Consider the following 14,037-nt stretch of genomic DNA (forward strand, 5'->3'; position numbering starts at 1 on the left):
TGGCATGCAGGTGTTGACTACAGTTCTTAAAGTCATGCAAAAAATTGTAATGATGGTAATTTGTGCCACGTGTCTTGGCTGGGTTGTTCCCTCTTGCGCATAACCGAATGGCTACACGATAAAACATTCAGTGCTGTTGATTTCTGTACTTCAGATGGCCTTAATATTATGCTAATCTTCACTGAATGGATGCTTGCAATGTGTGTAAAAGGATTCATCTTGATTCTGAGAATTGTGATGGTGGAGAAAAAGAAATGTGCACTCAGGCCAGTTTAGGCTGCCTTGAGAAGATTAACAGGCTCTTGCATCAAACATTATAACTAAGGAGCTAATTGTAATAATAATTGTCTTGATTAAAAATTCACTTCTGGGGTTTGAAGTCCTTCCATACTTCCAATTTAGCTCGTCCCAAACAAATTCTCTTCTTGTAACAGGGGAAAATATTGTATTACATGGATAATGAACTGCAGGTAGAAAGTCACTGTTAGCTCCTTGTAGCCTTGAGGTGGAAAAAACTGTTCCTTGGGATGTTGCCAGCATTATTTTCTTTTCATGGGTTTTAGATGGACTAGCTTTACTACAAGTGACCTAGGAAAAGTTAGTGGTTTTTTTGATGCTCTAGTACAAGAACTAACTTTGGCTTTACTTACTTTGCTCTACTTTGTCCTCTTTGAAGGCTTGTTGCAGCTGTCATACTGCTGTAAGGTCTTTAGGCTGATTCAAGTATAAACGTGGTCCATACTACAAATGTTAGTTCAAAACTCTTTATATTGGCAGTTGAAAAGTTTTAAGCCTAAAATGACTGATCCTGGTTGCACAAATTGTTTCTAGCATGAGGTAACAAAAGTACAGCATCCACAGTTGCATTGTTGCTCCCTTTCCCTTAAACTATCTAGAACTTTGAGAAAAACAACAGGACATCACTTTTCAACTCTACCACTCAATTGTAAAACTTTTACTTGGAGGGGTCAGTAATAAGGCTATCTTATGGCCTGGGGGACCAGGAAAATCCTTTAGTGTTGAAAAAGATCTGTTCATAATACAGGCTGATTCTAGGTTTGCAAAAGTACTGTGTTATTTTTAGTTAGCACGTTGGAAGTGGAACTTTTTGTGTTTGTAGAAGAGTTGTAGATCTTTCAACTTCTGACGAGCAGGTTGTGTGGTAGTGGTTGATGCAGAGCCCAGACCATATAGTTCCCCATATGTTTCAAGGTAACAGAATTGATATTTTCCTTTTTTTTGTATGCAACTGCTACAACCAATTACTCTAAAAATATTTTTGGCAAATACCATGTTAAAACCAAAATAAACATCTGCTGTAGTAACTGTGGAAAGTTCCTTTGCATTGGTTTTAATCTCTTGTAATAGAAAACATTGTTAGTTGACTGGCTGACAATTAGATAGCAGTTGCTGCAGTGCAAACACTTCTCAGCTGATGTACGTCAGCTTAGATATGTCTTGAAAAAAGAGTAATTTGTACAAGGACAGATTGCTCCTTTTTCTTTTTCTCCTGCCAGAAATCAGCTGAAGTCTCAGTTCTGGTTTAGTTTGCTGGGTTATGGGTTTGTATTATTTATATTTATTTTAGTATTCTAACTCCTTCTGAAGTACAAATAATTTGAATGTCAGGAGATGACCTCATAGCTCTTTTCTTGTGTGCTGACTTAATAGTTTCCAATTTATTGATTATTCTTTTTTTTTTTTTATTCTGCATCTACAGTACAGATCTTGCAGATAATTCCTTTTATATTCTGTTTGAAAAACTATTTCCTGTTCTTTATTTGCTTTTAATATATTGGAAGCAAGTATTTAATTACAGAATTTCCTAGTTTCATCATGTAATTTACAGATACATCTGTCTGGTGGGGTTGGGGAAAGAAAGGTGTCCAAGTATAGGGAACTCATGTGTTTAAGACTATTTACAATAGCTTATAAATAGCCTAGCTGACCTTCTAGAAAGGCAGTGCATAACATAACAGCTGTTTAGCAGTATGGAAGTTAGCTGTAGCACACCTGAAGCTCCTTTTTCTTGGCTCTTGTTAGTCTATATTCAGGTGTTTTAGTAGATGTTAGCAACTTGGCTGGTTCAGATATAACAGGAAAAGAAACCAGTGCAGGTGAAACTTAACTTTCTGTCTTGTAGCAGAGACCCTCTACTGTGGTAAAAGCTGCATATTTCTTAAGGTCTTTGATCACAGGTTTTTTACAGGATTATGAATTCCTTAAGTAGCTAATACTGGACCGGTTACTGTGTTCACCAGTTTGTTACTGGTTTGTTTCACCAGTTTGTTACTGGTGAAAAACAAAAGCAATATGAGAACAGGCACATTAGTCTGTGTCTGCCTGCTCTATTTAATCAGCCCTTTTGAAGCTTTTTAATTATGTCAAAACAAGCAGATCTGATAACTTGTATAAATTCATATGTTAGTATAGTATTTTCTAGGCTTTCTAAATTCACTGGGTGTATTTGTGGTATGGAAGCTCGTATTAAGAAAATTGTATCATTCAAACTGCTGCTGTTTCTGCTTTAGGCGTTATTATTCACATGAATTTGAAATGCTCATGTGTGACATGTTAAATGTGATTTGCTGGAACTGCCTTTTGTTTATTTGAGAATCAGAGCTGTGCTGTAAGCTCACAGCTTCAGGCAGGGCTGTTCTGTGATGTGTACTCAATTTAAATGGAGGAACACAGGCACTACCTACATTTATTTATTTTTAATTAAGTTCTCACTTAAAAATAATTTCTATGTGGAATTTGGTTGCTTATTTCTCAGAGGAAGTATTATTTATTAACTAATTGTACAGTTTCCAGTGAAATGACACAATGGCACATGATTGACGTCATAGATTTATTATGCATGTACTTGAAATGTGTCATATTCATCAGGCATACATTTGTCCCCAACCCATATTTAAATGAACTTTTTGATTGATGGATTACCAAAGTAACTTCTTTTTTTTCCTTCCCCCACTGTATCATTTTTCAAACTGTAGCAGATATTTCACGTTGTCATTTTCAGGGACAATTTAAGCTTATTGCTGCTCTCTGGAGTGGGCTTGATTAGATGGTTTACTGTGAAATTATAAATGTATAACAGTGCTTCAGGAATAAAGTTCAGTGACTTCTTCATGGATGGTGTAATTGTTGCTACAAGCAATCTTACCCTTGATTGTTAGCAAGCAGTCCTAAGAATATTGGCCAGCAGCTATGCTTTGTTCTGCAGAGAGAAAGGTTGATATACTGACAGCAGTGTGGGTGGGTGTGTGCCTTTATTTTTATTTTACTATAGGATAACAGGAAACTCTTTGTTATTTGATAGCTAGTACACTATCATCTTTACTACCCTACTGCCTGGTGGTGTATTCAAAAATAATAGGTATAGTATGAGATCTGTGAAGGTAGGATTCAGATTAAATGTTTGGAGACAGATGATTACAAAATGAGATGTATGCATATTAATTTGAAAATAGAAATACATAGTTTTATTTCTGGAATTTACTGAGCAGTTGGTAGCCGTTGATTTTGTTACACAGAAATACAGTAATGAACTCACATTTTTAAAACTATTAGGAAAATGTTGAAAATGGTTAGTCCACTTTCCCCATGAGTTTTGTGCAAGATGAAGTACTTGGCATTTTGAAACACTGGCTTTTACTTCATTTATTAATTTCATAATTATCCTGAATGTAAAACTTAATTGTAAGCTCTCTGTAGTCCATAATAATGAGGTAGTTCAAACTCTACCAAGACTATTCCTGCAAAATATGTTCTTCCCAAAGAAATAATTGAAACCCCTGATTTGGAGGGGACCCAGAAGGATCATCAAGTCCAATTTCTGTCTCTGCACAGGGCAGCCTAAAAATTAAATCATATGTCTCAAAGCATTGTCCAAATCCTTGTTGAACAGAGGCAATTTATGTATATCTCATATATATTAAAAATCTGAATAGAGGTAAGAGTCGAGTGGACACAGATATGAAATGTAAAGAATTAAACCCTATTTAGGTTGGGAAAAAAATGTTCTATTCATCGTCTTTGTAGATAACCATTGTGAAGTTTGAGATATTTTAACTATTCAGCTGACTGATACAGAGCTGCTGTAGGTTTCTGTGAGCTGTTCCTGATGTTTCAGAACATGGGGCTGAATGTAATAAGTCTGTGTAATAGAATATAATGAAGAATCAAAATTTGGTTCTTTCAAGAGCTTTTAGTTTTGATGTTGTAGGTTACATCTGTTGAATATGTGCATCCTTATTGATGATATTATATACATTTAAAGGTGAGACAATAAATGGGTAGACAGCTCTATTAATTTTGGGTATTCCCTAGCAGTGTCTGTGGTAGTGGTGTTGCATTCCTTATCCAGACAGACTAGCATGCATGTTTTCATGTCATGGCTGCATTTAGGTTTTTGTGAAGCAGTAGCTGGTAGCAGAGAGGACAAAGCAATGACAGTTTTATTAAGAAGGTCCAACATCTTCCCTCTTATTTTAAGGACTGAGCTCTTCCATTTCTGAACAATTTATGGTGTTGCATTTTCTGCTGCTTTAAGTTTTCTAGCCTCTATGCCCCCAGCCATTGAACTTGTCTTGAACACCAAATCCTTTCTTGTCTAATGCTACCTTTTGGACAAGATTTAGTAAAACAAGGGAAGATCCCTTTATGTTGGCTGTGGTCATATTATTTAAAGACTGTTTGCAGCACAGAAAAGGATGAGATATCAGAATAAGGGTTAACATGTTTTCCCTTTAATTCTAAGTTTCCTTGTCTGACTTGCTGTTTTGCCATAACATAATTGCATTTCCATTTGAGAAACTCCTTTGGTCTTTCTGGGTTGTTTCTATCTCCTGAAAACAAACAAACAAACACATACCCCATGCCTTGTTTTATACATTCTTGGAAGGAAACAGAATTTGTGGCGTAGCAGCTGACATTTTCCTGTGGTCTCAGGCTAATAATTTGATATGGAGTATTGTGTGTTTTCTGCTACTATGCCTTTTTAAAAGAGGCTTTGGGCCATGTGGTATGGGTGTTGAGGTCAGCATGCTGTAAAAATTCTCCAGGTGCTGTGTAAAAATGGCATTTAATCCCATACCCTAGCAACAAGAATGTGACTTAAACAGTGGTGCCTCACATCCCTTTATTTGGATGCCATGGTCAAACATTTTCCAATACTTTTCCTCTTGACCTGACAGTATATGAAAGTTTTAATGCCTATTTTAAGTATTGGTTTCCATGCTTAGCATTAAGAGAGGTGTTAGTTAATTTTCTGTCCTTGCTCCCTTGGTGGTCATCCTTGATACTTGGCTTTCCAACAGCAGCTGGGCAGAAAGCACAGCAGCTGAACATGATTTCTGTGCACCCTGGTTAGATCTATGCCTGCCTGAAGTCTTTCTCTGGTTAGGGATAAATATTGAAAATTGGAAATCTGGCGAACATCTTGGTTGATACAACTGATAGTTGTAGGTGCCACGTATGGCATTTCCAAAGGTTTGTATCTTTTCCAGAGCACAGAGCAGCTGCTCTCAGAACTGGATGTGTTGCTCTGATAATAGGGTCACTCCTCATTTGAAGCTGATTTGAAATTGAAAAATGAAAAATACCTTCTCTAAACAACCCTCAGGTGTTTCCATGATTGCTTCTACTGATTCTTGTATATCCTGGTTTCCTCAACAAAGATGACTGTTTGTACAGCCTTTGCCATTGAACATTTTGTTATTCTCATCAGTCCTTTTGCTCACAGCACCCCATTTTTTCCATGGAGGTTCTTAGTCCTCCATCCTTCCTCTTCAAGGAGATGCTTTGTGTCTGTGTGTATCCCCCACCTTGAAAGTAATTCTCCTTTTATTTTCTATCATAACTATTTTTTGTTTCACTGGTGAAGAAGTAGTGTTAAGCACAGTATGGAATTAATCCATTTTGAAAACTTTTGGCTTGTTCATTTCTGTTTCCCTGGAGGAGTTTAGTGGGGTTTTTTATGCATCCAGGTTTAAACTAAATTAAATGAAAGTGGGATTTCAGATTAATTTCCAAACTATTGAATCAGTGTCAAGATTTAAATCTGCTGTGGATAGTCCTTTTTTTAGCTCTGGTGTCTTGTCCCTTAACTCCCAAACATTGCCTACATTTACTACAAAGGCCTGGCTTCCTTGGTGTAATCTTGATCCTGTCATGATCTCTGGAAGAATGTCATCCACAGCACCTGTCCTTTAAGTCCTGCTACTTCTCTATCTGTTTCAAAATCTCATCCTGCACGCCCACCTTTCCTTCCAGTGCCTTTTCAGTGCTAGTACTGCAACTGTTTTCTAAATCCTGTTGAATTTTTTTCCTATGATTATGTAGGTGATACTGTTTCAAATAAGGCTTGATACATTAATATCTGTCTTCATCTCTCTAGCTTGGTTTTAAGCTCTTAGATTTTTTTTTAAATCTTTGATTGTAAGATTTTTAGGCATGACAGTGAAACACAGGCATCCTCCTTTTTTGGGTAGCAGGATGCCTATTTTTAAATGTGTAATTTTATTTTCAAGGATATGTATGTGACAAAGATAAAAATGGGGGGAAAAAATCCTCCAACTTGGCTGCAGTGTATCAGAGGAGTGACTAATCACATTAGCTCTACTACATTTAAAATAGCCATGGGGTTGGCTGAAATAGGTGTCCTGAGTAGCTGACCAAGTCTGTGTTCAGGACTGTTAGTCCTGACAGCTTTTTTTGATAACTTTCCAGAAACAGGGAGAAACAGGCAGACAAGAGTTTTTTCACATCAAATTTCATGACGGTTGGTGTCTGTAGTAGCATCACCAAAGGAGCTTCAGCTACACTAAATGTTGGCTTTTGCTAAGGTTTTAGGGATGGAAGACTTCATTTATTAATAGAACCTCTTTAGGACTGGTTCACCAAAACTTAGAAAGATTGTTTCCTTTCACAGGTAAGATCACAGGATGGCCCTGCAGTAGTGTAAGAGGCAGTTCTGTTGTCTTAGGTAGTGTGTCTCCTTCCTCCAGCAGGCAGATGCTTAGCCTTGGGATGCTGTGTTCTCTTAGATGCTTTTCTGAAGTCACTTCAAAATATGCAGTCGGTCACTGGCATGAGTTACAAGGTGCAACTGTCTTACTGATGTTAAAACATGGCATTTTACTTCTGAAGACTGGAAAGTGAGTGCACTTGGCACTGCCACCTCAGTGTCTAACAAAAGGCTGTGCCTTGGCATGGGCCTGAAACTTTGACTCTAAGTCCATTTAAGAAAATACCAATAATGTCTGGTGCATTTCAGCAAAAGGTACAAGTGATTCAAAGGCTTTCTGCATTACCTTCTTTTTAAGTGCTCCAGCTTGAAAAACAACTGAGAGTGCAAACATAATCTTTTTAAAAATTGTACTGGGGGAGGAGCATAAATTAATCCTGAAGGAATAGCAGCAACTGGAAGAGCAGCTTTGCAAATAGTGTTTCTCCTCCCATTACTGCCAAATTACATTTCAGGGAAAAAAAAAAAAATCCCATCCCTTGCTATCTCTTGGTTTCTTCTACACAGCCTCGTTTGAACTTAATCTTGTCCTCAGAGGAATTAATTTTAAAAATCTATTTATTTAAAAAATTGGTCACTTCTATTAGAAGACAGCATCTGGTAATCAGAATGAATTTCATGTCATGGAAGGTGAAAACCTGGCTTCCTTGAAGTTTTATCTAATTTTCCCACAGAATTATTGAAATAGTCTATAAATATATATCAGCCTTAATTGTTTGCAGATGTGGGAAGGTTAAAGATGAGTTTAACTTTTGCCAGAGTATGCTTTCATTGTGCTAATGCTGGTGTCGCAGTCTGAACTCAGAGGGTTGGTTGACTGGTTGGATATTTCTGGAATCGAGAATCTGTCTAATGAGAGACTCTTGCTAATTGTTACTATAGCTTTGAAGATCTATTTTTTTTTTCTTTGCTATTTCTAGTTATTGCATTGCCTTATAGGGCAAATTTCAAATGTTTTGTTTTTATTTATGCATGTATCTATCCAAGTACCCACAGTACATTTGTACACATGGGCTTTTTGTTTGAAGTCAAAGTTTTTTCTGTTGACAGACAGGGTAATCTGGTGAGATTGAACCCTGATGCATGATGCAAGAGAAAGCAGTTTAGGTTAAAATGAACTTTATGTCTCAGATGAATGGAATTGCATGCTTTCTGAGCTTTTTAATCAGACTGTTCTGTGTGTAGGATTCTGTAGGAAGTATCTCTTTCATTTGTTTCAGTAACTTAAGTCTATGTGCCCTTGGTTTAGATTTATGGTAATATTAAAGATTATCAGATTATTATCTATTAAGCACCAAAAATATATTTTCTTACAGAGTCAGTAATAAAAAACAGTGGGATTCTCTGGAAACGTTTTGTAGGAAGTCAAGCATGTTTTTCAAAGCAACTTGGAATCTCAATTTGAAATTTGCTTATAGATTAAAATTGGGTTGCTGGCTTCTATAATTATTGTTTGGTCTCTTGAGCTGTGGTAAGTGTAAGTCAATCACAAGAACTCTCCAGAATACTTGATGTAAAACTGCTTTTCTCAAGCCTAATAAAATTCTGTCACTGTACATGGAAGCAGATATGAGTGTTCTTACTGTCCCTATGCTAATGTTGTAGAAGGGATTTCCCCTGAAAATAAATGACATTTTCTTACTCATAACACTTACTTAGTCACAGAAAGCTTAAAAGTTGTACTGTCAGATCATCATCAAAAAGGAAGTTCATTTACAAAATCATGTTTTCCACCCTTTAAATGTATACTTTAGAATTAATATATTCTACTTGATAGTTTGACTAACTGGCAAAATAAATTGCAGTTGGATTTACTTGGCATTGAAGCATAGTGTGTTTCTGTTTACATGGCTGTCTTTTAAATTGAGTGGAATTACTATAACCATGGAAATTGATATGGAATAGAGATAAAATGTGCTCTATTTGCAGTACTTTAAAGCTGAGGGCAGACTGATGTCTCTTGTCTACCAAAGCCTATTTTGTAGGTGTGTGTATGTACATAAATAGTAGGTGTGCATCTTCTGCTTCCCCAGTTCTAATGACTGTAAGACTTTCATTTGAAATTCACACTGTGAAATGACACTTATAAAGCTGAGTTTTGTAAATTTTCAATTTGTTTCCCATGTATAAATAGTGTTTGTGAGGCTTTTAAAGATTCACTGCAAACAGCTTTACCTTCTAGTGCTCCTGTCACTTGATGTTTCCCTAATATGATGAAGCAGCTACTTGTATTCCTGATGGGCAGCACTTCTGTTCAAATGTGGACAGTTTCCATCTTCTCTAATTTTTCATCTTCTGCCAGTTACACTCTTAGGCCTCTGTGAATGGATGAAACTTCATTGTTTGGTTTAAACATTGTAGGATTACTAGGAATTGTAGATGTAGAGAGTCAATGAAACAGAGAAATCCTTCAGGTCATAGAAGTTTAAATGGGATTTTATTCATGCTAAAAAAAATTCATGAGCAAACAAACTTATTATTCATACTAAAGTGAAACAGGTATAGTTCTTATAACTGTTTTGTTGATGTTTAAGTATGCTCTGGATGAAAAGCTTTTGAGTTGATGTAATGTGATGGTCGTAATTTCTTTTTTGGATGCGACAAATTGTCCTTTCCTTTTCTTTCCCCCTCAAAGGGAAGTTCTGGACAACTGTTTTCAAAACAGAAATACCAATAGTGAAAAGTCAATTTGAGATCAAAATGGAGAAGCTTCAGTCACTTCTCAGAATAGGGCTGTTTCAGTGAAAGCACGTACAATTTGTGCTGTCTGTGAACATGGTAGCACAAAGCAGAGAGTGGGACCAGAGATGTAACTTGAAAGGGTGTGCTTCTCTGGCAGCCCCAATTGTTTATAATTGAGTTGAAAGACTCTTGGTGAACCCCTGATAGTCTTTCCTGTTCATTTTTTCTCTCATTTTTCTCTGGCTTCAAAATTTGTTGTACAGTGTCCCTGAAGATTTCACAAGGGCCTTTTTACAGGCAGGTTGTTGAAATAGCTATTCTATTACTGAATACACCTTGATAGTCTCTTGGCTTCTTTTGTTGCCTCTCTTTGCAGTCAGGTATGTGGTATTGGCTAGGAGTTTATCTCTCATGATGATTTTTCTCTGATTTTATTTTGCTTATTTGAAGCTTTTCTGTAGTTGACACACTGTTGTGTGTCTAGGTCACACATATTGATGGATTCTTTAAAAGTAAATAATTGCAACCTAGATTTGCAGGACTTTTTGCTTTTCAGTGGGACTAGAATATTTAAGACTTGGAGTAAAGGTATTTAATGTTTTTACTTAATTAGCATGAAAATAGGCTTCTGTAATGGCTTGGTAGAGCAAAGACCTAACACTTGTTTTGTACTTAATGTAACAGTCTCATGATCTTTCCTATTGATTGTATTTACTTAAGCCTATACTGGCTGAATTTTGCTTTGGATTTTACCATAGGCTTGTATCAGACTGGGGGCAATGATTTGAAGTGGTCTAGTCACTGTGGAATATTCATTTTAGTGGGCTTGTCTCACACCAAGAAAACTGGAAGTTCTGCTATCACACCAGTATAGAAGATCGAGTGCATCAATGTCACCAAAGTGATAGAGCCAAATTTGAAACATCATTTGGGTCTCTATTGCAGTGTCATTGTAAGAATTTTGGAAGTGACAGAACAGCCTGTATCAGTGCAGCAGACAATTGTGCAAACATCTTCAAAAGTACTGATTATGTGCAACAGAACAGTATTCTGGCTAGGCCATTAATCCTCTTCATGGCCTCTCCCCCAAATACACACTGCTTTGCCTGATTTAAAGAAGTAGTTTTAAGGCGTTGCAGGTAGAGGTAGAACTATTTGACTGTCTGGTAGGACGTGATAATGGAGAAGTTATTTTATTTAGAAATTCATTAAATGACTAGTTTTATACAAATTAATGTTCAGGCTTCTCAGATATATTCTTTTTCTTAAGTTAGCTTCAGATGTTTTTGGTTTTATTGTTTAGAGTGGATAGACAAGTTGCATTTGTGATAAAGCTTTTTTTTCTTTCCTTTTCTCATTCTAAGACAGTGGTTGACTTTGCAAATTTTACGTACAAGTGCTTTTATTTCACATTGACATACTGCCTCAGAACATGGGAAAATTTCAGTGCTAGAACTGTGGGATCTGTTGACCCCTGTAAACCCAAGTTTCCACTAGACCAGACAGGATTATGACATGTACATCAAGGGAAGACCAGAGTTCAGGGTGTGTATTTGAGAATGCTTTTCATGGCAATAGTGGTGCTTTCAGTGGTGCTTCACCAGGTTATTCTCTCTTCTGGGAGACAAAGCTAGGGCATGAGGGGAGGAATCTCATACTTATCTTGGTATATAAATACTTTCCTTGCAGTCACCTGGGTTTTACCAGGTGTTGTCTTCTGTGTTTTCCCATTATCAGTGGGCATGCTGCTTTAAGCCTTTTTAAGATTAGCCTATGGAAGGAGGCAACATTTTCACTTCTTGAGAGAGGGAAACGGTGTTGTATCGGTTCTCACACCCCTAGATTGTAATGTCCAACTGAGAAGTCTGCTAATAGTCAGAAAATTACTCCTTCCAACCAGTTAACTTCAGAAGTAGGGAAAGGTAATAGGCAAGTGCCCTTTTTAATAGGTCTGTATTAACTGACAGCTAGCTTTTTCCCATTTTTAACTATGGTCCTAGCTTCATCATGAATCATAGACTTATTTAACAGGAAGAACAAACTAGCTGAGGGATGAGTAATGATTTCTGAAGAAATTAATTTCCTTTCTACCTGGTAGAAGTAACTTTTGTCTCTGGGGTGGAGTTGCATTTTCACTTAGGCTGTTTGAACTTGCCAGATTCCAGCAGAGACGTGTGCTGCTTGGGTTTTTTTTTGTATCGGGGGACAATGTTTTTGTCCTAGCTTGCTTTGCAGCCTCACTAACATGCCTGTATGGGAAAGACAATAAAATTTTGTAATTCTCCATTTTGTCACTTTTATACCTAGAAGCACAAGATTTTATTAAGGTAACTTTCCTATAGCTAGCAAACAACACTGTTTTGGTAGATACTGAATCCTTTTAGGCCTTTCATCTCTTGACTTCTGTGAATCCAAGTAGATTTTGTTCAGACAGTTGAGGTAAAGAGCAGTGTCCCTCAGTTTCTTATTTCCTGTTGTTTTGTGTTCGAGCACACAAAACATAGTGCACACAGCAGTGGTGCACTATGCCTGCCTCAGACAGCAGTGTCTCCTCACCAGAAAGTGACAGCCTTTTCCGTTCCATGAGAGTCATGTATCTAATCATTGCTACCTTTCTTGACCCTTATGTGTGCTGTATTATGTCTTTTTTTAAATGGAGAATGACATGACAAAAACATACAAGGAAGCCTAATGCCCTGTGGTATTAATTTTCCTATCCTGTTCCTTATAACAGTCTGCAGGCTTTGTCTTACTCTTCCTCCATGACATGTTGCTTGTAGTGTACTACACTTTAATTTTTCTTACACAAGAGTTTTGAGGGTGTGTTGGGTGTTAGTAAAGTTGGTGACTGAGACCCTTGCAGATCCCTAGCTCACAGGTGTTGAGATGAGTATGTTCACTCATGTAGGGACCCAGTAATCATTTTTGTGTGCTTTTTGCGTTGCAGTAGGAATGAATAATTAAACAGAGCTGTGTTTCTTTGTACAAGCTTTTTGAAGCAGCAGTGAGGAAAAAAAAAGTGGAAACTAATGGTGAAAACACAGAACTTGTTGCAGTTATTTCTGTGATGGTGAGCTTGCTACTCTTGTTACAAAAAGTTAATTTAGAACTTGTCTTGAATGGGTTTATGGATGTTCAAGAGGGCTGTGATCAAATATCTCTTGAGGACATTTCCATTAATACTTTCTAAAATTTTAATTTTGATTTATTAATCTCAGGATTGTAGGTTTCAATGAAAAACGTATGGCTCCGAATTCTTTAAAAACATTTATTTTGTGCATTAGTATTGCAAAGGAAAAAGGAGGAGCTGTGAAAGGACAAGGTTTCAAGAAGTAGGGGTTTTTTTGTTTGTTTTGTGGGTTTTCTTCCCCTCTCTCTGGTTAGAAAAAGGTAATTGCTCAAGACGCCACTTTTTCCTAAACATTCAGCTTTACAAAAACTGCCAGAGCAGGTTTTGATAGCAATTGAGACTGTTTTCTTTACTCTCCAATATAAGGTTATGAGTAATTTTCCAGGAAGACTTAAATCTCTTATGTTGATAAAGTACAGTATTGTGAAAGTATCTCTTTATAACAGTTCTGATGGAGATCAAGGTCCTTTCTTCAATCAGGATGGGCAGAGATCTTTTAAAAAAAGAGATTTTATTCTAGATATTTGTCAAAAAGACAACCATGAGTCAGCACACTGCCTAAAACTTCTGTTCCAAATATAACTGACCACAAGCTAATAAAGGATGACTTCCTGTATTGGATGATAAATCCTGGAATGTTCATGTCTTGTTTGTCCTGCTTTAAGATACTTGAAGTGAGAGATGGATCACAGAACCAGATAGTCTGTTCTAGATAGCACGATGTAACTTTTGTGTTGAGGGATCGTTTGCTGTAGTGCTAATAGCCACATTATTCTGTTGTCCATTAGCAATATGTCTTGAAACGTTCAGGCAAGTAGTTGAGACTTGGCTGCTTTGGTGTCCAGCTGGTTTGCTTCTTACCAAAATTTTGAGGAAATTGCTGTGTCGGAAGTTATTCTGAAAGGTCTTTAAAGAATTTTCACTGCTGTTCTTCAACTGCAAGAGGAAATTTCACTCCGTCCAACTTCATTACCATTTCCTTCGGAAGAACATCTATAGGGCTGTGAATGAGCAAGCTATAACAAAACAAAAGACATCTGTGATTTTCCTCAGCCTCCCTGGTTTCTCACGTTCCATTTCTGTTGCAAAGCCCTACCTAGCCTTTCTTCATTTTGATATACATCAAACAACCCTTTTGAGCCTGCTGCCCATCAATAAAGCAGCCAAATTGCAGCAGAGGTATTCTCATCAAGTA

General features: G+C 37.0%; 1 protein-coding gene across 6 annotated transcripts in view; it reads left to right on the forward strand.

The window, feature by feature from the left end:
• CNOT4 (CCR4-NOT transcription complex subunit 4) overlaps nt 1-14,037 on the forward strand; it is a 76,441-nt gene that overhangs the window by 59,648 nt on the left and 2,756 nt on the right. The gene's annotated exons all lie outside the window — the stretch shown is intronic.

This window comes from Parus major, chromosome 1A (assembly GCF_001522545.3).
Source record: "Parus major isolate Abel chromosome 1A, Parus_major1.1, whole genome shotgun sequence".
Classification (NCBI taxonomy): Eukaryota; Metazoa; Chordata; class Aves; order Passeriformes; family Paridae; genus Parus; species Parus major.